This window comes from Pelophylax lessonae (genome assembly GCF_965119305.1).
Source record: "Pelophylax lessonae genome assembly, chromosome: 2".
NCBI lineage: Eukaryota > Metazoa > Chordata > Amphibia > Anura > Ranidae > Pelophylax > Pelophylax lessonae.
Genome location: NC_138769.1, coordinates 120,408,555 through 120,432,700, shown reverse-complemented (window position 1 = coordinate 120,432,700; position 24,146 = coordinate 120,408,555). Strand labels below are relative to the sequence as shown.

Here is a 24,146-nt window from a genome sequence, read left to right as displayed (position 1 = left end):
CATTTTTTTAAAAAATAGTTGGAAATAGTTATGCAGGCTCGAGGGTCACCCGGATACTAATTCTAGCAGTTTGTGTCATCCTGTGTAGTCACTATTATTTGATTATCCAAACGGACAATGGATCATGTGGATCAGGTTTTTTGATAATCCTATTTACTTTCCTGTGCAAATCCATGGTTATCTGATCTACAATTACAATGCAGTAATTCATTTTGTACTACAGTTTACATGACCTATCTCATTTTTATCATTCATTTGTACAATTTACAGACTGTGGTCTATGAGCATTTGAAAGGTACAGCCCAGTCAAACCTAATACATAATTTATTAAAGCAGGTATGCACACCCATAATCAAACATATACATAGATAAGCATATGGATGCTAAGCACAAAGACTCTCTCAAAGCCCCAAATACACAGGATAAATCAAAATGGTAAGCTAGCACATAACACGAGTGGGTATTTCAATAGCTGTATTTTTTTTTTTTTTTAATCCTTTATTTTTAAGGCACACACGGATAGTACAGATATCGAACGAAAATGGTATATGTACATGGAAAGGTCAGCGCAACAAAACAAACCATTGGATGCAGATCAATATGTGAGATACTGTAGTGACACAGAATTTCGGGTACAAGGGAGTCTCTGTACTCCGCGGGACATTTTACACGGTTACCGGTAATATGTAAAAAAAATAAACACAGGGTCGTATCAATTAAAAGAAACTAAAAAAAAAAAGAGGGGAGGGGTAGAAAAGGGAACCTGCCGTACCACCAAACCAACAGAACCAGGAGACCCGCCAGAGCACACGCCAAGTGAGGGGGTTTAATTCAACAGAATTGTATATTCTTCAGAATAGACAAACTCATGCAAGTAGAACCACTTTTTAAGAAGTTTTTTCTGGAGGCCCTTCTCAGTGGCCACCAGGTCTTCGATCCCATTGATTTTAACTACTTTTTTCAGCCAAACTGTTATCGACAGTGCCTGCGTCTGCTTCCAAAACAGTGGAATACAGCCCTTTGATGCTGTAATCAGGAGGGGTAAAATGGAACATCTGTAAGCCTTACTCGAGAACCGGTGGTGGTTCAAAAGGAAGAGCGCAGGATCCCTTGTTAGCTCACGATCAGTGAATTTCTGGATTATATGATGGACCGCTGTGAAGTAAGGCTAAAGTAAGCGGCATGACCAGAAAATGTGGGGAAGAGAACCAGATTCCTCTCCGCTCCTCTAACAAAGATCATTGGGTCATCGCTTTAAACCCGGTTACCTGGTGCTTGGCACATATAGAGGTTTTGTATGAGAACAGGAGAATTCGCTCTACCTGTTTAGCCGTGAAAGTCATCCGTAATTCTCGTTCCCACTTGTCAATATACGGAAGTTTGAAATTCAGCGGCAGAGTTACTAACAAGCGATAGGTCTGGTAAACTACATGGAGCAAAGAGCATTTCTCCACACATAGAAGCTCAAATGTGGTAAGGCGTCTGTTGAAGGTACCTGGGGGAGGTAAGGAGCCAATAAAATGGGCAAGCTGAAGTTTTTGCCAAAAAAGAAAGTCCCTCAAACCTCGGGTCATCCATGATTCTTTGTCTGGTAACCTATCAACCATTAATCATAAAGTGCTGGGCCGAAAACATCCCAGCAGTTTTCAAATCCTTGGAATCTGGAATCACGCAGGCCAGGGCTGAAAGCAGGATTGCCTGCTATAGGGGTAAGTGGGGGTGGCCATTTTGGCACGACGTGAGGTACTTCTTGATTGCCGCCGATAAAAGAGGAAAATTGAGAGGGAAGATATTTTTCACTTTACTAGGTAGAGAGATGCGCAAGTATTTTATGTGGGAGGTAGCCCATTTCAAGGGAAAATCGATCCAAAGCAGAGTAGTCAGCGAGATCGGTATAGATACAGTCACTGCCTCTGACTTCTGATAGTTGATATGGAAAAAAGAGAGTTCCCTGTAAGTCTTTGAGTTAAGAGAGCAGGTCCGGGAGGGAGGGGATTTGACCGAATAATAAATCATTGGCTGCTAATAGCTGTATTTTTAATTCAGTGGTAATATACATAGATTCATATAGGCAATTATAATGCAATTCCAGGCTGCATAGCTAAACAAGACATGCAATGATTAACGCAAGCTACAAGAAAAAAAAATGCAGTCTAACAGAGCAACTGAGGGGGGAGGACATACTGTACAGACAGGCAGAAATGGTGACAATGTTTCAGGGTAAGAAACCCTTTGCCAAGTCAAGCTTCAACTAATGGAGTACGCAAACACTTAAGGTGTATATTGCAAGGTGTAAGTGTACACATACTGCAAATAGTTGAAGCTTTAAGCCAGTCCACATATCTTTCCCTGGCTGGCTATAGTGATGTCAAGCCAGGTGTTTTACCTGGTGGTTGTCTGATGTCACTTCCAGTCCACCTATCTACATATCCATTGACCTAAGAATGTTTGCATTGAAATGCCTATGCCTGCTTACTATTTTGTTTTATGTAAAAATGAATGTTAGGCTTTGAAATGCTCCTCCTGCTCTGGATATTTAGTTTTCTCTATCGTTCATCGACAGACGCAGCTCCATCCAGTCACAGACTATAGGGTTATACTCCTCCTATCAGCAATAGGCACTAGGCAGGAAAAAAAGCTTAACCACACCTATGGGGTCTGTCCCTGCAGGCACAACCCCACACACCCTGCTATCATCAAACAGTTTGTTTCTGTATTGTTTAAGGAATAGGACCTAGCTATTATAGGAAAGTTGTTAGTACACAGGTGTGGAGAACTGGCAAGCCGATTACCTGAGTCTTCAGGTGTTGGATCAAGGGGAGTGGTCCCTGCACCCGGAGGTGTTTCATCTCCTGTGTATTCGGTGGGGGACTCCTGAGGTAGATCTGTTTTGCTTCTCACCTCAACAAGAAGGTTCTGAGATTTGTAGCCAGGTCTCGAGATCCTCTTGACTGATGCCACAGATGCTTTGGTGGCTCCTTGGGGTCAGTATCGGCTAATTTATGCCTTTCCTCCTTTGAAACTCCTGCCGAGGCTTCTGCGCAGGATAGAGGTGGAAGGGATTCCGGCCATTCTGGTGGCTCCAGACTGGCCTCACCGGTCTTGGTACGCAGACCTAGTAAGGTTGGTTGCCGATGCTCCTTGGAGACTTCCTCTCGGGGAAGATCTGTTGTCTCAAGGTCCAATCTTCCATCCTGCTTTTTAGTCACTGGTTTTAACGGCATGGCTGTTGAAAGCCAGTTGTTGAGAGATAGAGGTCTTTCTAACTCTGTGATTCCTACGCTGTTGAAGGCTAGGAAGTCGACTTCTAGGAAGATATATCATCGTACCTGGAAATCCTATATTTCATGGTGTGAATCACTGAAGGTGCACCCTCCCTTGTTTTCGATAGCTAGGGTCTTGGCCTTTCTGCAGAAAGGAGTTGAACAGCGGTTGGCTTTGGGCACTATCAAAGGCCAAGTGTCGGATTTGACTATATATTTCCAACGCCCGTTAGCTACGCATGCTTTGATTCATACCTTTATACAGGGAGTGCGCCATATTGCTCCTCTGAGAAGGTCCCCGCTACCTCCGTGGGACCTCAATCTGGTATTATCTGCTCTTCAAAAGCCTCCTTTTGAGAACATTCGGGAGATTTCTCTGCTTTCGTTGTCCCAGAAGGTTGCCTTCTTGGTGGCTATCCCTTCCGCTCGTAGAGTATCTGAACTGGTGGTGTTGTCGTCCTTTCGCTCACCTTATCTGGTGATACACAGGGATAAAGTGGTACTTTGACCTAATCAGTGGTTTCTTCCTAAGGTTGTTTCTGGTTTTCATCTGAATGAAGACATTGTATTGCCATCACTCTGCCCTAAGCCCAAACATTCTAAGGGATTTGCATTGCACTCTTTGAATGTGGTTCAGGTGATTAGGGTCTATCTGGAGACAACTTAGTCTTTTAGAAAATCAGACAATCAGACGCTCTTTTTATCCTTATTGAAGGATCTCATAAAGGATTGGCTGCGTCTGCGGCGACCATATCCAGGTGGATCAGGCAGACGGTAGTTCAGGCTTATTCACTGAAGGGTCAGGTTCCTCCTTTACCAGTGAAGGCACATTCTACAAGACCACTGAGTGCCTCTTGGGCTTTTTGCCATCAGGCGTCGGTGCTGCAAGGCGGCAAATATGTCCTCTGTGCATACGTTTACATAATTCTACAAAGTAGATGTGTTGGCATCTTTGGATGCTTTCTTTGGTCGCAAGGTTTTGCAGGCTGCTGTTTCAAGAGAACTGTTTTTTTTTTTTTTTTGTTTTGTTTCTCTTTGAGGGTGTATTGTGTTTTCAGGGTGAGCACCAGTTGTTCCTGATTGAGCTCCATGTTACCTGGTTGGTTAAGTTTAGCCTTTGGAGAGTTACGTTTCTGTTTGTGCTGTGTTCTCACCCATCATGAATATACTGATTTGGGACATCCCTATAGTCTCTGACTAGATGGAGCTGCGCCTGTCGAACGATAGAGAGAACTGGATTTTTGTAAGAACTTACCGTAAAATCTTTTTCTCTAAAGTTCATCGACAGACGCAGCACCTGCCCCTCTACGTCTGAGTAAATGGAGTTTTTTCTATTCTAAACACTGCGTGCAACTAAATTGTTTGGTAGCAGGGTGTGTGGGGTTATGTCTGCAGGGACAGCCCCCATAGGTGTGGTTAAGCTTTTTTTCCTGCCTAATGCCTATTCCCGATAGTAGGAGCATAACCCTATAGTCTCTGACTAGATGGAGCTGCATCTGTCGGTGAACTTCAGAGAAAAGGATTTTATGGTAAGTTCTTACAAAAATCCAGTTTTTCAGCCTTGCATACTTATAGTGCACCAGTCCTCCCCAGCCTTATAATATCAAATAATGATCTGGGAACCCTTTTTCATTTCTTGTTTGTAGTGCAGGAGTGCTACTCTGAAGCCTATGGAAAGCTTGGTGTTTCAGGTTAAACCCTCAATTCGAATTTTAAATCCTTTTTATACAAGCACAGAGACACATGGTTCACAAATCAGACCCATCCAATGCTCCCCGGATTTTAGATGTAGTGGATTGCACAGTTGCATTATTTCTTTGAAAGTTTTTTTTTTTTTTTTTTTATGTTTAGCGGAAAGGAAAAGGTAGGCAGTGTTGGTAAAGTAGCATAGAAGATTGTTGAGGCTTTCTGTAGTTTGATGGCATCTCCCAGTCCTAACATACATATTAGTCCCGCCTGAATGCTAGCTAAAAGAAAACTAACTTCAAGATCTGAAATGAAAAGAATCTCAAAATAAATATTCAAATGACATATATGCATATGGGAAGCATCTTTTTTTTTTTTTAAATGAATAAGTGTGGGCACTTAAACCTAAAGGGGTTTTTTTTTTTTTTTTTGTGCATTCTATTTTATTAGGTTTTACATAAGTTTTACAAAACCAGTGTAATAGCACTTCCTTAACTTAACTTAAAAGTCATTTGTGCTCCATACCTTCTAATACAGTCTATCAAATCACTGTCACTAATAGAGGTAAGAGGACAAAGTTCAATATTTAAGATTAGCGCAAAGCTTGCATCAACTTACCGACACTCGTACAAAAACCAGGTAAACTTGGACCATTCTACAGTCTCCGTTTGACTGTTTGGATGGATACCCTTTGGACTTTGCGATGGGCTGGCCCACACAGGTTTCTTCTCTCTCCCCCCCCCCCCCCCACTCTTTTCATCCTCTTTGCTGCCCACCGCAGATTCTGGGCGGTTATTCTGCTCCCTCTACCCCTCGCTCTCCTTCACCATTTTTCTGGGTTCTAGAGTACACTATTCCTTCTACTGCCCTCATCAAGGCATACTTCCTTGTAGGTAGTGTTTACCGCATTACAGTTGAATATATACAGTTATCGGTGCCTTGTGATGTTATCTGTTACCTGTGCTCTATTCGGTGGACCTATCTATACAGTTTTTACTGTCCTCTGTAAACTCACCATTGTTGCATTCTTTTCTTTATGTGACTGTCTTACATACCTTGTACTATACGGTAATTAAATACCTCAACAAAGGTTTTGTGAAATGGGTAAAAGCTCAGGCCTACTGTTCAAATGAAACGTAAAAGGTCAAACTTTTTTTCTAAAGCCTTACAACAGCAAAGGATGAGCCCAGCATATAATATAACCATTAAATCAAGATTAGGGCTGACCTACAGCAGAGAGGTAAAGTCCTCACATCATGAAGTGCGAATTAGGATATTCACAGGCTTAAACTACTGTATTGGGGCTCTCCAGCCATGGGTACCAATTTTTTTTAAATTTGGAGGCACATCCTTTGTTGTAAGTAGCCTTGTACAGAGGAAGGACAGAATAAAGCAAAGTTATCCAGCTAGTTAAGGTTGGTGATGCAGGAGCTTTTCAGTGTAAAACAATTGTTTTTCTTGCATAGCATAGTAGTATACCAAATAATGTTTTAGTCGCCTTTCTTGGGGCCAGAGATTCCATAAGACTAACAAGCCGAATGCTATATCTTGGTATCTATGAACTAGTGATCGACTAATATCGTTTTTTCATTGCGGATACCGATATTTTGCTGATCGTATATCGGTATCGGCCGATATTTTCACACATGTAAAAACTACCCAAAAAAAACACAGATTTTGACACAAATCTCTTAACAAACATGTTAATCTTTATTTATTAACATTTAAGTGCTCGTTCTTCACACCTTAACTGCATACAAACTGATAGGAAAACTTGCAGGGAGTTGGACATTAGCATTTCACATCATCTGATGGTGCATTAATGTATAATAAAGTGCTGCCGTAGTGGACTCATTCACTGCAATATAAAAATTTTAATTCACTACTGCAGTGCAGTCAGCGCAAAACTGCTAGGAAATAAACTAGGCAACAGCTACACAATAAAATACACATACGCACTGCACAACTGCTATAAAAAGAGCAAGGCAACAGCTACACATGTCACAGTGGATTGGACTGGACTCTGAGTCAGTGGAGGACTATCTGCACTGCAGTATGGCACTCACTGCAACTACTGCAGTCAGTGCAATACTACTAGAAGAAAAGCAAGGCAACAGCTACACAGTGGATTGGACTGTGTGTACTACCGCTGCAGTAGGGCACTCACTCATTGGAATAATTTTAAATCACTACTGCAGAAGTGATTTAAAATTTTTGCAGCAGTGAGTGGCGTTCTACTGCAGCAGTAGTCCACTGGCACTGACTCCAATCCACTGTCTATGTCTATTTTTGTTTCTATCACTTTTGCACTGACCGCAGCGCAGTCAGTGCAAAACTGTTAGAAAAAAAAAATAGATAGACACAAGCTAGACAGTGGATTGGAAAGACTGGTGGCGCGTTGTGGACTGGTGGACAGACACTACTATAAACTAGCTACACTTTCAAATCAATACTCCCAGTTAAGTAGAACAATATTATAGTGCAGAAAGCATAACATTTCAGCATGTTTACCAGTTAAACGGCTTCTTTTCTTTTCATAAATTGCTGCCACTTCACTAAAAACACGCTCACTTGGTACTGAGGAAGGAGGAGCAGAAAGGTATCTTCTAGCACGAGAAGCAAGTCTTTTGTAGTGTGCCTCATTTTCATTCCACCACTGAAGAGGATCACTTCTTCTGTCAACTACTGGTTCCTTCAAATAGAGATGAAGTTCATCATCCAGGCTCATTATTACCGATTCTGATGAATCCTCTGCATGAGGCCCCAATAAAACCCTGAACATTGCATCTATTTGACCACAATTAATTTTCTCTTCTGTCCATTGTCTTTTGGGACATTCTTCTCCTGCATCCTGTTTTTCCACATCAGAAACCTTCTCTTCTTGTTCTTGACTTTTCTTTTCGTCAGGAGGAACCTCCTGCACCTTCTGTTGAATATCTTCCGTCAGCCATTGCTTTGCCTTGGCCAATACATCATCAGAGGAGAAAGGATGGTTCTTGTATCGAGGATCCAAAAGACATGAAAGCACAACAGTTTTATTCTCCTCATGCTTCTCAAACTTTTTTTGCGAGGCTGTCCCTCATGGCCTGCCTACATGTTTTGATGCCATGTGTGTTGGGTCCTTCATTCTGTTGAAGAAGCATCTTCAGGACTCATGGGATCACAGAGGAAACCGATGAGTTGTAATGATACACCTCCAGTGTCACTTCCTCAATGGGTACGAGTGTCTCTATAATGTTACCTACTATGTCCCACTGATCTGCAGTAGGGCAAGAATGTCCTTAAAGTCCATATTCACCAGAATATGTAGGGAGAGCTCGCTTCTGCTCCAGCATTCTCTGTAACATGTGTAGCATTGAGTTCCATTGTGTTGGAACAGCCTGTATCAGGTTGTTTTTGGGTAGGCCAAGGTCTTCCTCAATGCACCCCAGTCGTTGCTTGGCAAAAACAGAATTGTGGAAATGGCCTGCGTACTTATTCAGCATGGTAATAATGTCCAGCAAAGCTTTCTGGTGTGACAGACCATCATTTACCACCTGTTGGAGGGTGTGTGCCATGCAACTGAGGTCTAACACTTCAGCAAGTCTCATACCTTTAACCATGTTCGCTCCACTGTCTCGCAACACGAGCATCACTCGGTCATTGCTGATTCCCCATTCTTCTATCATGCCTAGAAACATTTCTTTAATGTACTCCCCAGTGTGGGATCCTTGCTTCACTTTTGTATTCAACACCAAATGCCTTCTTGTCCATCCGCTGTCAATGTAGTGGCATGTAAGACTCATTAGTGATTCTGTTTGTCCTGACCAGCAGTCCGTCGTGAATGAGAGTGAGTTGCCAGCATTCCCTGGTTTCAGCATAGTCTTAACTTTGTCAATGACCTTTTGTTGAATCTTTTGCAGCATTTTAGTTCGATAAAACTTGTGTCACTCTTCAGTGTGTATCTTGGCTCAACTATGGACATCAACCGCTTAAATACAGAGTCAGGCACTATTGTAAATGGCTGTTATCAGTGACCATCATATCTGTCCAGCAGTTGTGATCTTCCATCAGATTTTTGCCACCTGTTTTTTTTTCTGAAACATATCTGTTATTGTTGCCTGGGATAGGGATGATTCACCTTGTGATTCATTTTGTTTTTTCTGTCCTGCATGATACAATTCAAGATGATGAACTCTTAGATGGGCCCAAAGATTAGACCTATTTTTGGTTTCTGCAGTTATTGATCCCATGCTCACATTGTTTTTGCATGTTTTGCACAGTGCTACTGATTTTCCTGGTGATGGAGAAGAGAAATACTCCCAGACCACACTTTTTCTATCTCCATCCATCTCCATTGAAACAAGAAAGAGTCACTCAGAGTCAGAGACTAATATTGGCTTACACAAAATGGCTGGCTGGCACCCTGTGGTGGTGGTTGGCTGTCTGGCTGGCAGGCACTGTGTGGTGGGTGGCTGGCACCCTGTGGTGGCTGGCATCCTGTTGTGGTGGGTGGCTGTCTAGCTGGCAGGCACCGTGTGGTGGGTGGGTGGCTGGCTGGCACCCTGTTGTGGTGGGTGGCTCTCTGGCTGGCAGGCACCGTGTGGTGGGTAGGTGGCTGGCAGGCACCGTGTGGTGGGTGGGTGGGTGGCTGGCACCCTGTTGTGGTAAGTGGCTGTCTGTGTTCAATGATGGTCGTTCACATCTATGCTTTACGATCGCTATACGAGTGTAAAGCGGCAACAAAAAGGATCTTGTGCGAGTTTACTGTGTTGCGGTGCAATTTCCCTCTCCATAGACATCAAGGAAACCAACATGAAATTGCTTCTTGTATTCAGATGTGTGCGAATACGGCCTTTTCTGTGTAGATTTTTACATATTTCCCTCCCCAGCACAAATCGCAACCCAAAATCACACTGAACTCCAGCAAAAATTTTGCATGAGAATCGCACCCATTCGCATCACATAAATGTGTACCTAGACTAAGGCGTCAAGCTGTTTAAACGGACAGAGGAATCCAGACAAGGACATTTCTAAGAGCACATAGGAAGGCAGAAAGTAGCATCATTTTGATTAGGTTGGTCTTGCCAAAGAGAAATGGGGGCAAGGACTTCCAAGTGTTGAACTTTTTTAGAGTTGCAAGAGGGTTAAAAAGCTGCACACTGAAGGTTTTTTACCTTCATACATAAAGTACATGAATGTAAAAAGCCTTCGGTTTTTACAACCACTTTTACTTCTGTTGCAAAAAATTACCACCAACAGTTTCTCATTGACGCTACTAATCATAGGTTGCTTTGATCCTTTTTATCAGCAAATGTATCTTTAGCAAAAATGCTTTCTTCAAGTCTGATCTACAGTGCATGCATTTTTCTTGCATATCCTCAGATGAGGCAAATAGAATGTCAGGTGCACAGTCTTCAGACTCGGCAAGTCAAATGAAGTCTGCTTTTCTATTGCCTCGACTTGATTCTGAGCTTTATGGGATTTGCTTGAGTTGCTTTTGATGAGTGTGTGTTGTTGCGCCTAATGCCCCTAGTAGTGTCAGTAAAAGAATTGTGTTTAATTATAAAGTGCAAACAAAGTCTAAAATCTTTCTCTCTCGTACGCACTATAAGAATATCAGGCGAGAATTTTCGTCCAAAGAACTTTCATACGATTTTCATATAGTGTGTACACAACTTTGGACAGCCGATTCCGACTTTTTGTACGAAAATTCCTGAAGGGACAAACTCCAAAATTGCTCTCGTATGTGAACAGAAGGAATGCTTTTTGTTTAATGTGTACCATTCTCGTACAAGACAAATCAGAAAAGAAAGACTGCGCATGATCAGAAACAATAAACAACCACAAAAAGAGACTCTTTGGTATGAGAATTTTTGTACAAATTTTTGTTCTTTGGTTTTGATTTGCTGTGAAACGAAGAAAATCGGACAATCGTTTGCCTGATTTTCTTATAGTGTGTAACCCACTTTAGTGTCCTTGGTAAATAGTATTGGTGAATACACAAATATAAGTGGGTCATTTATAAATATCAATATCATAAAATCAAACACTGGTTCCTAGGTAAACTCTCTTCCACAAGCAGTGGTATCAGCGTGGAGCATCGATACAGTAAACCCCCGCTCCATCGCGGTTCAGTTTTTGCGGTCCCGGTATATCGCGTTTTTTTTTGTAATGTTATTTTACTATATAAATCATTAAAAATGAAATATTTTTGTGTTTTCCATAGCTCTTGCTATGTCTCTCAGTATCTTTTATGTGTTTAAATCAGTTTCTATTGTTTTAAAAGTGTGTTTAAAGACCTTTAAAATGCTTTTACACGTACAGTGACAGTAAAAAAAACATGGCTACAATGCATTTTAATAGAGTTTTTCTATTTCGCGGATTTTCACTTTTTGCGGCTGGGTCCAGAACGTAACCCCCGCAATGGAGGGGGGTTTACTGTAGTTTCAAAAAGCTATTAGATGGGCACCTTACAGACCACAACATAAAGATGTATACAATGTTTAACAGAAAACAAACGCACACATCATAGGTTGATCTGGATGGACTGATTTCTGGACTGTATTTTTTCAACCTCACTAACTATGTAACAGTGATTATAAATGTGAAACACAAATATGTACTATGAAAAAAATCGCAGCTGAATGCAGTAATTGCAGAATCACAATCCGCAGTATAATCGCATAAACTAAAAAAATTTCTTAAAAATGCAACATGCATATGCAATTCATAAGGGAATCCATATTATTACCAAGCACAAGTGCAAACAAATTCTGAATCCTCCCTACTTAATGTCCTTTATAAATAGTATTGGTGAATACACAAATATAAGTGGATCATATATCGATATAAATTCAAACCCTGGTTCCTAGGTATACTCTAATACAGTGATTAACAGTGCAAATAAATGTGAAACATAATGTGTAATGTGAAAAAAAAAAAAAAGCAAAACCACAATATCGCAGTATAATCGCATGAACTGAAAGAGTCCTTAAAAGTGCAACATGGATATATACAATTCACAAGTGAGTCCAAAAAAAATCGTTATTAGAAAAGTGCTGGTGCTTCAGGGATCCCCACCCCTCTCAACTAAGGCACCTCTCTGTTTGACCTCTCTTGCTAGGTCAAAATTTGCCTTCACCTATATGCTGGGGTATGCACGGTGGGCTCCTCTTGTATCATCCTCTTGTTTGTTCCACTGTATATCCAGATACCCTTTCTTTAGTGGGGTGTATGGCCCTTTAAAACTCTGTTTGTTTTTTCCTCCATATAAAGATTCATGCAAAAAAAAAAAGGGGGGGGGGGGAATCCTCATGATGTAGGTATTTAAGGCCCCGTTTACATAGGGGCGACGCTACCTCGCACCGCGACCTTGGAGCGGCCGCCACGGACTTCATAACATTGAAGTCTATGGCGGTCGCCTCCTGGTTGCCCCAAAGAAGCTCCGGACCCTTTTTCTAAGTCGGAGCGACTTGTGTCGCTCCTATTAGAACGGGTCCGCAGCTTCCCTATGGGAGGCAACCTACGACGACCTGTGAGGCGACCAGGTTGCCTCACAGGTCGCCCTAGTGTGAACGGGGACTAAAAGTAATAACTTATATTTCATTTTAAAACAAACATATCCTGTAATGGACAGCGGTATACAAAGATTCCTAAATCACTTCCTCTGTGCAGCAGTACATATTTGTATTTCACATTTATAATCACTGGATTAAGGTTTACCTAGGAACCAGTGTGTGAATTTATGATATGGATATTTATGTATGACCCATTTATATTTGTGTATTCACCAATACGGTTAACAAGGACACTAAGGAGGAAGATTTTAGACTGCACTTTATAATTAAGCAGCCACCCATCACAAGACAAGCCGTATAATATTACCTATACGGTAGTGGGGGATATCCTACACTTTTTGTCATACTGAGTTGCTTTGGAGTCATCTGTCCTTAGCTTACCTGTGTGGGTGAAGCTGTTGGTGATACTTGGGAGCTTTTTTAAAGGGATTATAAAGTCTTGTTTTAAAAAAATAAATAACAAACCTGTTATACTTAGGCTCCGTTCACATGTAGGCGTTTTGGGGCGTTTTTGGGGAGTTTTTCTGCTCTAGGATCAGCTCTCAAAACGCCCAACAAGACAAATCTTGTCCCGGTTCACATCTGAGCGTTTTGACGCTGTGAGCAAAACGCCCAACGCTCAAAAAAGTACATGAGCTTCTTTTTGGGCAGATTACAGGTGTTTTCCATCTATTCAATCAAAAAACGCCTGTAAATCGCGGTAAAAATCACGGTAAAGTCGCGGGAAAACGCTACGCTCAGGTGTGAATGTAGCCTTAAGCCTCGTACACACGTGTCAAAAATCGGCAGGGAATTTTCGTCCAACGACCGATCTGCCGATTTCCGGCTTGTTAGTATGATGCTTCTGACAACCGACTCCGACTTTTCGGCCGAAAAAAAATCTGGTGTGCAGGCTATAAAATTTTTGTTGGCCGTCAAAACACGTCCGATTTTCGTGCAGTCAGTACAGATTTCGACAGGGAAAAATCTAATGAGCAAGTCTGGGCATGCTCAGAGAAGAAAGAACACAAAGAAAGCAAACCAACACATGACATCACTTCTGAAGAAGAATTTTGTCGGGCGAGAAAATTCGTGTGCAGTCTAGGCACATTCCAACCAACAAAACACCACTCTGGACAAAAGACGGACGATCGGTCGGCCGATAATCGTTGCGTGTACTAGGCTTTACCTCCTCTGTGCAGTTGGTTTTGCACAGGGCAGCCTGGATCCTGCTCTTCTCTCTGGTCCCTCTTCGCTGGCTCTCTTGGCCCCTCCCTCCTGCCGAGTGCCCCCACATCAAGCAGCTTGCTATGGGGGCACCCGAGCCGAGCTGCAGCTCCGTGTGTCGATTCAGACATGGAGCTGCCATTCGGGTCGCCCCTTCTCCTAATTGGCTAACTGACTTTGACAGCCACAGGAGCCAGTGGCACCCACTGCTTTGTCTCAGCCAATCAGGAAGGAGAGTCACGGGCGGCTAAAGGACTTGACATCGCTGGATAGAGATAGACCTCAGGTTAGTATGAGGGGGGCTGCTGCACAGAGAAGGCTTTCTATCTTAATGCATGGAATGCAAAGAGATAAACCTTCTGCCTTTACAACTCCTTTAAGAAATATTTGTTGTAATGATTGCTTCGGTATTTTACTGACACTCATTCGAACTAAAGAAATGGTTATGAAAAGCTACAAAACCTCTCCCGTATTTTGTAGAGCAAGTGCAGGTAAATGTGATTAACTTCTAGTACTGTAGATAAACCATGACCTGGATAAATGAGGACCTTTACAGACATCACTGCTGTTTGCACCCATTAATCCCAGTGTCAAGGACAAGTCTTTATATGTATTAGAGTTAAATATAATGAGCATTCAGAAGACCGAAGAAGAGAAAGGAACATTTTAATATACTTTCACTGGCCACTTTATTAGGTACACCTCTCTTCAATTGCTTGGTAACACAAATTGCTAATCAGCCAATCACATGGCAAAAACTGAAGACAACTTGCTGAAGTTCAAACCGAGCATCAGAATGGGGAAGAAAGGGGATTTATGTGACTTTGAACGTTGCATGGTTGTTGGTGCCAGATGTGCTGGTCTGAGTATTTCAAAAACTGCTGATCTACTGGGATATTCACTCACAACCATCTCTCGGTTTTGCAGAGAATGCTCCAAAAAAGAGAAAATATCCTGTGAGCAGCAGTTGTGTGAACGAAAATGCCTTGTTGATGTCAGAGGAGAATGGATACACTGGTTTGAGATGATAGAAAGGCAACAGTAACTCAAATAACCACTCGCTACAACCAAGGTATGCAGCATACCATCTCTGAACGCACAACACATTGAACCTTGAAGCGGATGGCCTACAGCAGCAGAAGACCACACAGGGTGCCACTGTCAGCTAAGAACAGGAAACTGAGGCTACAATTCGCACAGGTTCCCCGAAATTGGACAATAGAAGATTGGAAAAACGTTGCCTGGTCTGATGAGTCTCGATTTCAGATAGGGTCAGAATTTGGTGTGAACCTGAAACCATGGATCCATCCTGCCTTTTAATAATGGTTCAGACTGGTTGTGGTGGTGTAATGGTGTGGGGATATTTTCTTGGCACACTTGGCACATCGCTGTAATGCCAGGGCCTACAAAGGAGTGTTGCATACAAAGGAAAGAGATACACTGCTCAAGGTAATGGGAAGCTTGTTGACCAACAGCGGTGCTCGCCCCGACTCGCCTCCGTTGACGGTCAATAATGAAAAGAAATGGCTGCACTCAGATGTGGTCAAAATCCAGGTTTATTGGACATCCCAATGTGGCAAAAAAGTGGCAAGGTAGACGCGTTTCACACACTAATATGTGTGCTTAATCATTATATAGTAATGATTAAGCACACCTATTAGTATATGAAACGTGTCTACCTTGCCACTTTTTTGCCACACTGGGATGTCCAATAAACCTGGATTTTGACCACATCTGAGTGCAGCCATTTCTTTTCATTATTACCTGAGTGTTGTTGCTGACCATGTCGATCCCTTTATGACTACAGTGTACCCATCTTCTGATGGATACTTCCAGCAGGATAATGCACCAGGTCACAAAGCTCAAATCATCTCACCACTGTTTTTTTGCACATGACAATGAGTTCACTGTACTCCAATGGCCTCCACAGGCACCAGATCTCAGTCCAATAGAACACCTTTGGGATGTGGTGGAACAGGAGATTTGCGTCATAGATGTGCAGCTGACAAATCTGCAGCAACTGCATGATGCTATCATGTCAATATGGACCAAAATCTGAGGATTGTTTCCAACACCTTGTCGAATCTATGCCACGAGAATTAAGGCAGTTCTGAAGGCAAAAGCGGGTCCAACCGGGTACTAGCAAGGTGTACCTATAAAGTGGCCATTGATGCATGAATCTCCACTGGCAACAAAGAAAAACATTAAAAAAGTAGTTGTATTTTTTGGGACACTGGCTACCTGGCTGTCGGAGCTTTACCCAATTCTGGTGTAATACAGAAAACCTAACTACTATTCTAATGCTGCTCATTAGTCTGCATTGTTCTATTAGGGCGATTAGATTGCATGTCTGCCATAGTTTGGTTTACATGAGCCGTTTATTTGTCCTCAAATTATTTCTTGTCTCTATTTGTCTTTAAATGACTGGGTGGGATGATAAAATTGTATGACTCAAATGAAGCAGGATATCCTGGAGAGAGCTATGACGACACTCATTGGCTAATCTTAAGTAAATAATGTGTTCTGTAACTTCCTTGGCTAAGTGTCTTCTGCTGATGAGGCCAACACAGCACTGTTTTGCTATGAAAAGTAATCCCTAACATGTATAGAGGTGACCCAGCCATGAATATACTCATGCTTATGTGCATGCATACAGTATACTATATATCCTAATTCTACAGTACCGGACACAGGACTTGTATTCATGGACCATGGGTTTTATGCAGCTAGCTTTTTAGGTGATTTAACAATGGCAACATTTTTGCTAGGATTGCCCCAGCACACATTCATAGAACTCTGCCCTCTCCGTGAGACTCGAGTTTTCTTGCTAGTGTCCATAGGTGATGAGCATGTTCTCCTCTGCAAAAGCATATACAGTATCTCAAAAAAGTGAGTACACCCCTCACATTTTTTGTAATTATTTTGTTATATCTTTTCATGTGACAACACTGAAGAAATTACACTTTGCTACAATGTAAAGTAGTGAGTGTACAGCTTGTATAACAGTGTAAATTTGCTGTCCCTTCAAAATAACTCACACAGCCATTTAATGTCCAAACTGCTGGCAACAAAAGTGAGTACACCCCTAGGGGAAAATGTTGGAATTAGGCCCAATTAGCCATTTTCCCTCCCTGGTGTCATGTATTAAATTTGGTGTTATCGCTCTCACTCTCTCATACTGGTCACTGGAAGTTCAACATGGCACCTCATGGCAAAGAACTCTCTGGGGATCTAAAAAAAAAGAATTGTTGCTCTACATCATGGGTGTCCAACCTTTTGGCTACTCTGGGCCACATTGAGTGTAGAGAAATTTTCTCGGGCCGCATATAAAATATTAACTATAGTTAAGGTATATAAGTAATAAAACGCCGCCGTGCCCTTCCCGCGCTGCTGCCCCCCCTCCCCCCCAGCACTAATTTAACACAACTAGAGGATGATCCCTTCCGAGGCAGCCTCTGCCTACAGTTCGTTGGAAGCCGCTGTGGCCGTGCCCCCGGCCCGACCTCCTTCTTCGCCATCAAAAATAAATAAATTGTCAGGGGGCAGTGGGCCGCATTGCCTGGGGCTCTGGGCCGCATGCGGCCCCTGGCACGCAGGTTGGACATGCCTGCTCTACATAAAGATGGCCTAGGCTATAAGAAGATTGCCAAGACCCTGAAACTGAGCTGCAGCATTGTGGCAAAAGACCATAGAGTGGTTTAACAGAACAGGTTCCACTCACAACAGGCTTCACCATGGTCGACCAAAGAAGTTGAATGCATGTGCTCAGCATCATATCCAGAGGTTATCTTTGAGAAATAGACGTATGAGTGCTGCCAGCATTGCTGCAGAGGTTGAAGGGGTGGGGGCTCAGTCTTTCAGTGCTCAGACCATACGCTGCACACTGCAACAAATTGGTCTGCATGGCTGTCGTCCTAGAAGGAAGCCTCTTCTAAAGATGATGCACAAGAAAGCCCACAAACAGTTTGCTGAAGACAGACTAAGGACATGGATTACAGGAACCATGTCCTGTGGTCTGAGACCAAGATAAACTTATTTGGTTCAGATGGTGTCAAGCGTGTGTTGCGGAACCAGGTGAGGAGTACAAAGACAAGTGTGTCTTGCCTACAGTCAAGCATGGTGGTGGGAGTGTCATGGTCTGGGGCTGCATGAGTGCTGCCGGCACTGGGGAGCTACAGTTCAGTGAGGGAACCATGAATGCCAGCATGTACTGTGACATACTGAAGCAGAGCATGATCCCCTCCTTTCAGAGACTGGGCCACAGGGCAGTATTCCAACATAACGACTCCAAACACACCTCCAAGATGACCACTGCCTTGCTAAAGAAGCTGAGGGTAAAGGTGATGGACTGGCCAAGCATGTCTCCAGACCTAAACCCTATTGGAGGTTAAATATTCCTAATGGGGGCACAGTAGAGCTGCACGATTCTGAATAAAATGAGAATCACAATTTTTTTGCTTAGAATAAAGATCACGATTCTCGGTGTAACATCGTCTTTTACATTATATAAAAAATTGGGCTAACTTTACTGTTTAGTTTTTTTTTTTTTTTTTTTTAATTCATTAAAATGTATTTTTTCCCAAAAAACTGCATTTGAAAGACTTCTGCACAAAAACTGTGACATAAAAGATTGTAACAATCGCCATTTTATTCTCTAGGATCTCTACTAAACAAAATATATAGGTTTGGGGGTTCTAAGAAATTTAAAGCAGGGTTAGGTTATAAAAAAAAAAAAATCACTAGCTTTGAACATCTCATGGAGCACTGTTCAATCCATCATCCGAAAATGCATAGAGTATGGCACAACTGAAAACCTACCAAGACATGGCCGTCCACATAAACTGACAGGCCATGCAAGAAGATCATTAATCAGAGAAGTAGCCAAGATGCCCATGGTAACTCTCGAGGAGCTGCACAGATCCACAGCTCAGGTGGAACAATCTGTCCACAGGACAACTATTAGTCGCACTCCACAAATCTGGCCTTTATGGAAGAGTGAAAAGAAGAAAGCCATTGTTGAAATGAAAGTCATAAGAAGTCCTGTTTGCAGTTTGCAAAAAGCCATGTGGGGGACACAGCAAACATGTGGAAGAAGGTGCTCTGGTCAGATGAGACCAAATTTTAACTTTTTGGCCTAAAAGCAAAACGCTATGTGTGGCGGAAAACTAACACTGAACACACCATCCCCACCATGAAAGATGGTGGTGGCAGCATCATGTTGTGGGGATGCTTTTCTTCAGCAGGGAAAGGGAAGCTGCTCAGAGTTGATGGGAAGATGGATGGAGCCAAATACAGGGCAATCTTATAAGAAAACCTGTGAGAGTCTGCAGAAGACTTGAGACTGGGGCGGAGGTTCACCTTCCAGCAGGAAAACAACCCTAAACATACAGCCACAGTTACAATGGAACGGTTTAGATCAAAGCCTATTCCTGTGTAGGAATGGCCCAGTCAAAGTCCAGACTTCAATCCAATTGATAATCTCTGGCAAGACTTGAAAATTGCTGTTCACAGACGCTCTACATCCAATCTGACAGAGTTTGAGCTATTTCGCAAAGAAGAATGGGCAAACTTTTCAGATATTTATTTGTTAAAAAGTTTGAAAACAATTTTTCATTTTCCTTCCACTTCACAATTGTGTGCCACTTTTTGTTGGTCTATCACATAAAATCCCAATAAAATACATTTACATTTTTGGTTGTAACATGACAAAATGTGGAAAATTTCAAGGGTTATGAATACTGTTTTAATACACTGTATTTATAATAATGTACCCATCCCAGCAATTGGATTAGGGGCTCGCTTTTCTAGTCCAATTTAATTGATTATATGTGATTTATATCTGTAATTTTATGAAGCCACTGCCTGTGATATATGATCTTCCCATACATGTAATAAGAATACTATAAAATTCCATTGTTGGCTGGCCTTTGAAATGTTGAAATACAATGACCTATTCATACAAAAAAATTCTCAGATTCAAAGACGCTGAACTCAATATGTGACTGAAACTAGAGAAGTGATTTTAATTAAAAGAGGTTTTAGCTATCTTTATACTTCGTTTTGGCTGGGAGATTTGATATTTCCTGAAGTCTGTTGCCTAGCATCTATTTTGCAGTATGAGGAATGTATCACCAAGAAGGCAGTCAAAATTGTAGTACAGCAATTTTATTTTAACTGTACTTTTTTTTTTAACAGTCATGTTGGCGTGAACAGATAAAGCAATTATATTATCGCTGGTAGGCTTCTTTCACACGGCCGCTCCGCTGCTTTAGTCCGCTGCGGGACTTTTTTTTTTTTTTCACGGAGCGGATGACATTTGTGTGCCCGCATATCATCCCATCCATTTGCGGATGATATGCGGACATAATGTAAGTATATGGCATTGCGTATGTCAGCGGATGACACCGCTGACATCCGATTTTCCTTCCTTTCCGTTTTTTACACGGATGAAAAAATAGGGTTCTGTTCCATTCCAAAAAACGGAACAGAACTGAAAGGAGGAAAATCGGATGTCAGCGGATGGTATTCCGCTGACATCCGCAGTGCCATTCACTTACATTATGTCCGCAAATCATCCGCAAAAAAATAGGATGATTTGCGGACACACGGAGTGGCCGTGTGAAAGGACCCATACAGTGCAAAATGCAAAACAAACAACCAATGCGTTACCAATGAAGTGGATGTGGTAATAAAATATAGTGATAATATGAAAAGGAATAAAAGTAGAAAGAAGCTGCCAATTTTAAAGTGTCCCCACTATAAGAAAAGCAAAAATATAAAAATAAATTTGCGCAAATTTCCAGTGAGTGGATATTCAAAAAAAGTGAAGATATATCAAAATGCCATGAATCGCATACTACACTTCTCAAAGTGTGATGCAAATCCCAAGGGAGGGATAAATCCTAAACGAATGTGGATGTCGATGATCAAATGTAATAGAATATTAATACATGATGATTCGCATACTGCAACAAGGATCAAGAAAACATGCAATTCATGCAGCAGATCAAGAATAAATAATGTAATATATATATACAATTAGTGTAACAAATCAAAGCATGAATAACGTGATATAAGTGCAAATATCACAAAAAGGTGCTGACATAGTGTAATACCATCAAAATGGAATACATATATAAATGCAATTCATGCATACATGGTGCAAAAAGCAGTAAAGTGTGTGAAAGAATATTAAATAATGCACTAGGAAATAGGTGAATATAAATAATCAAAAATGTCCATGTGTAAAGTAGTGCAGCAAGCAATGTGCTTCAAAGAATAAACTGTGACTCTTTTGACTCTTCTCAATGATAAAGTGACTCTTGTGATTCTCCACTGTTGTTGGTAGGGACAGCGTGTCACCAAAGTGAGCTAATCCTTAAACAAGTGCAATGGCCGCTCACCTCCTTAAACAAGTGTAAAGGCCGCTCACCTCCATATACACTCATAAGAGCGTTTAGTGATATATATCACCAGATTAGAAGATAACACCAGGTCTTCCTCCACAGATGAGGCTTTACTGGGATCGGTGGGGGATCCCGCTCTCCTTTGGAATACACTGCCAGTAATGTGCTCTCACCTGAAGAATTGGACCCTACATATACTGTACATGTTTGGTCAAATAGGTTTGTGTCCTCTATAGGACAGATAATGGACCTCCAAGTTCCTTGAATTATAGGGATCTCCACTGGCCTAAGCTACGATTCCAAAAGATGGTACTTCCCCCTTTTAAGATGCATTCATCTCTACTTTTCCACTCGATAATATGGAAAAGGAAACTAGAATAGTGCTTTACTGTTTTAAACCATAAATATCTTTGCTTTACTGTATGCCAGTACTCACATTTTGTAATCATTTGTAAGCAGTTAGACATAAAGATAGATATAAATATCTAGGGGGGGTGTTTCTGGCTAAAAAATTTGCTAAATTGTGATGTAAATAATAAAATAAGGAAAGCGGCTAACACAAAATCAACCAACCGTGATCAATAATACAATAATATCAAAGTGTAGCGCTAAAAATGACACGGTAAATATGAAAACTGATGAAAAAAAATCATCCACAAACAGCAATATAGAAAATAATCCAAGGGAAATTATGGTGAGTAAAGTCTCAAAAATAATAGTGCACAAGTATTAAGAGCAGCTTACCAGAACGCCATGGCTACTCAAATGAATTAGAGAGCCTCGCCCAGCAAGAAGATATATATCAATACATTCGATGAATCCAAGAAAAGTAGGTGACACCTCTTAATCACTCTTAATCACTCCCTTTTGGTCAAATAAATATATGGAGGGAAATGAAACAAAGGACCATAGTGTAATCCCGTAAAACACATATATATTAGATTTATTAAAAATACTACTCACAATGTAGAGGACATATGCAGGCACATAAAATTGGCAGCTGAAGTTTCGACCGCGGCGTCCCGCGTGTATCCAATCAGCATAAACACAGCAGCAAAAAGGCCGGCTCCGTAAGGGGGCGTGTGGACGTTACGTCTGGAGTCGCCAACGTTTCGTCATCAAAAGACGTCGCCCAAACAGAGTGATTAAGAGGTGTCGCCTACTTTTCTTGGATTCATCGAATGTATTGATATATATCTTCTTGCTGGGCGAAGCTCTCTCATTCATTTGAGTAGCCATGGCGTTCTGGTAAGCTGCTCTTAATACTTGTGCACTGAGGTGTCCCCATCTTACACTTTCCCTGGGTGTCACGGGAAGGAGCGTCTCTCACAGTATTTTTCACCTGGATTCATTTGAACTTGCACTATTATTTTTGGGACTTTACTCACCATAATTTCCTTTGGATTCTTTTCTATATTGCTGTTTGTGGATGATTTTTTTCATCAGTTTTCATAAAGATAGATATAAGCTGTGACTTTTTATGCTTTTTTCACTACCACCACCACCACCTGTACAACTGCACCCCCTTCAGATGTGCTCTCACCTGGTTAAATGGTCAAAATCTTTATTAAAGCATAGTTCCGGCCTCGGGGGGTCAATTTGAGCTAAAAATATCCTCCTCCTCCGTGAGGTTGGAGTCCCACAATGCACTACACTGGCCCTGCTCGTCAATTCCGGTGCAGGCGCGGCATCCCTGCACTGCTTCTGGGCATGCCCAGAAGCTGTTTAGCAGTTAATGCCACGCCTGCACCGGAAGTGACGAGCGGGGCCGGTGCAGGCGCATTGATTCCTGGGAGTGATGACGTTCAGCTCCCAGGAATGATCGCAAACCGGAAGTGACAGCACAGTAAGGTAAGTGTCCAAAAAAAATCGCCAGTATCCATTTCTTTTTCAGGTTGCCCTCAGCAAGCAGATGGCCCAAAATCGATTTTATCGATTTTGAGGCCGGAACTCTGCTTTAAAGAGGAAGTAAAGCTTCCTCTGTAACTTGTACCTGTAGATAAGCATATGAAAAGACTTATCTATAGGTACTGTAACTATCTTCTAAACATGCACCATTTAGGAGATATTTACTTTGCATGCAGCCAGTGACATCACTGGTGCATGCACTCTGAAGGAACGGCTTCCTGTGCCATTCCTTCAGAGCCCTGTGCTGTAATCATGGCTCTGGCCAATCCGATGGCCAGAGGAAGCGAACCTGGAAGGAAGACGGGTGAACATGTTGGCTGTGTCAGCTGTGAGCGGGCGGCGCTGTGGGGGCTTCGTTCTAAGGTAAGAATTTCATAATGAGGTAGAATGTGTTACATACTAGCTCAATATGCCTTTGTTTTTCACTGAGTGAAATGCTGAGATGGGCAATCTTTTAAAGGTGAAGGAGCTACATACACTGCAAATCTTGATGTAAGCTGCTGAATTTTTTCTGGTTTTCATTCTTTAAATTAGCATTTACTATCACTTTAACGTGCCTGGTGAAAAGGCTGCCCTTTAGTGTGTGTTTGTGTGTATATGGAGCACCTACCATGATGTGCAACAAGTTAGGTTGAAAAAGACTCCTGTCCATGGTAAACCAATATACGGAAAAAAAAAATGAATTAAAGTGGTAGTAAACTCTTACCTACAGGTAAGCCTATAATAAGGGTTGCCTGTAGGCACTGTGAATATCTCCTAAACATTCACAATTAAGGAGATATTCAGAGGGTATGCAGCCGGTAACCTCACCGGCTCATGCGCTCTGAAGGTCCAGATTACAGTGTGAGACCTTCAGAGCCCATGCCGTAAATGGCGATTCATGTAGCCAGAGGCTGCGAACCCAGAAGAAATACCAGAGGAAGATTTCAGCCCTCTCAGTGGTGACATTGTGGTACTGGAGAGCTTCGTTCTAAGGCAAGTGTCTCATAATGTACTAGTATGTGATGCATACTAGCACATTATGCCATTGCCTTGCAGGGAATTTTTTTTTTTTTTTTGTCGAGCAGCTGCGGGGTTACTACTGCTTTTAACGGCATTGAGAGAAACCTACAGATGGT

The 24,146-nt window shown here is 41.9% G+C and overlaps 2 protein-coding genes across 2 annotated transcripts in view; one reads left to right on the top strand and one right to left on the bottom strand.

The window, feature by feature from the left end:
• TMIGD1 (transmembrane and immunoglobulin domain containing 1) overlaps positions 1–24,146 on the bottom strand; it is a 532,600-nt gene that overhangs the window by 175,116 nt on the left and 333,338 nt on the right. The window lies entirely within an intron of this gene.
• CPD (carboxypeptidase D) overlaps positions 1–24,146 on the top strand; it is a 239,753-nt gene that overhangs the window by 41,977 nt on the left and 173,630 nt on the right. The gene's annotated exons all lie outside the window — the stretch shown is intronic.